Source organism: Sinocyclocheilus rhinocerous, unplaced genomic scaffold (genome assembly GCF_001515625.1).
Source record: "Sinocyclocheilus rhinocerous isolate Xijiao unplaced genomic scaffold, SAMN03320098_v1.1 scaffold1566, whole genome shotgun sequence".
Lineage (NCBI taxonomy): Eukaryota > Metazoa > Chordata > Actinopteri > Cypriniformes > Cyprinidae > Sinocyclocheilus > Sinocyclocheilus rhinocerous.
Window position 1 is genome coordinate 1 of NW_015657516.1, and position 1,758 is coordinate 1,758.

The following is a 1,758-nucleotide window of genomic DNA, read 5'->3' on the forward strand; positions in this document are numbered from 1 at the left end:
ATGCGGGAATTCATTCGGCACGTGACTCTCACGGTGCATTATGGGTATTCCCTAGCTGTTGAGCGTGCACCAGTTGTACACTCGTTTTTGCAGTGCATTGTGGGATTGAATGAGTGCACTCGAGAACGTCCACTATGGTTTAGGACACCACTAAAAATGTCTGTTCCCTCAAATAGTGCCCTATTTAAGGGTATGGGGGCGATTTCGGACACAGCCCTGATAAAGGGGAGCTTGACGAGCTGCAGCAGGTGCTGGTGATCAGTGCTGGGGCTGATGACTATATGGTGACTGTGACTGAGAACAGGTGTGAGCCTGGGAGGATTCTGGGACATGGAGTCCAGAGCTGGTGACTGGTGACAGAGACTCCCTGACATTTAGTACCTAAATGATGCAGTACCTTTTCCTTAGAGTAAAAAAGGGGTAAAGAATGTACAAATGTGTCCCTTTGAGAGTATTGCCCAGCAGTGGCAAGCTTTTGTACCCCTAAAAGGTCTTTTTTTTTCTTTTTCTGAGTGTTCCTCCAACAGCTCAGATATGCATACTTTTTTCCCCTTCCATTGTTGATATTTGAGCTGAAGTTTGTTTCACTGTCAAAAGCCAGTAAGCCATTTATTTTCAAGTCAAATCACACATTTTTATTTATTGCTTTTGTTTACTACATCTAATGAGTTTAAAATCACAAACAAATATTAATGAGTTTCACATTTTACATGCTAAAATATACAACAGTAAAAGGGAGTTCTAATAATTATGTTCCTATGAGTCAGTTGAAAGCTTTCAGGCTTATTATAATCAATCTGGCTTTGAAAGTGTTTTCTCATCTGAGTGAGTCTCATTTGTTGTTCTCTAATGCAGGGCCCCACCCTAATTTGTCTATTTTGCCTCCTTCCTTTATCTATATCTCTCTTGCTTTATTCCTCTCACTTACACTTCAGTTTCTAACTATCAATGTGGACATAAGTATTCCAGAAATAATGCAGCTCCGTCAGAAATTTCTCATCATTCTTGTGTTCTTTGGGATGGTATTGAGTGGGTATGTAATTACTCTTCAGCAATATTAGAAGGTTTGCTTTGTGTTTGGGTTGTGAATTGATGTGATAATAATCAGTGTTGGGAAGGTTACTTTGGAAATATAATAGGTTGCAGATTACAAGTTACCCTATTTAAAAATGTAATAGTAGAGTAACTTTTTCAAATTACTTTAAAGTAATGTAACTGATTACTTTTGATTACTTCTCTAAATTTCTAATGAATGTTTATTTGCAACTGTTAATCATTTTCAAACATTTACACCATGCAGGGTTAACCTTACAGTGGTGCTCAACACTGTCAGACTTTCAAAATCCTTCATCACTTGAATTAAGATTATCAAATTTGAACACATCCACCACAAAATCAGACTTTAGTACCGCCTTTTACTTTGAGATTGATCTGAAGTTCAGTGAGATTTAAAATCATAAGAAATAGTTAAGATAAGAAAGTTAATTGATAAGAAATCTTTGCATAACTACATGAAACACTGCACTTAACAATGGTTTGGAAAAAAAGTTAATAAAAATAATAATAAATAAAAGCATATACATCAACTCAAATACGGTTATCTAATAAGCATGTCCTATTCTGTGTACTAAACTCCTGAAACATTGGTGTCTCTTTGTATATGATATGACGATAGTTTTCTCAAAATAAGTAAAATGCTCATGAAGTGACTCAGAGCAATTCTAGAGATTATGTTTTTGTGTTCATGTACTCATATAT

The 1,758-nt window shown here is 36.1% G+C and overlaps 1 long non-coding RNA gene across 1 annotated transcript in view; it reads left to right on the forward strand.

Moving 5' to 3' along the window:
* Window positions 1-930: 930 nt before the first annotated feature.
* LOC107721239 (uncharacterized) overlaps window positions 931-1,758 on the forward strand; it is a 3,115-nt gene continuing 2,287 nt past the window's right edge. The window contains exon 1 of the long non-coding RNA XR_001637693.1: window positions 931-1,033. This is a non-coding gene — a long non-coding RNA (uncharacterized LOC107721239). The remainder of the gene's footprint in view (window positions 1,034-1,758) is intronic.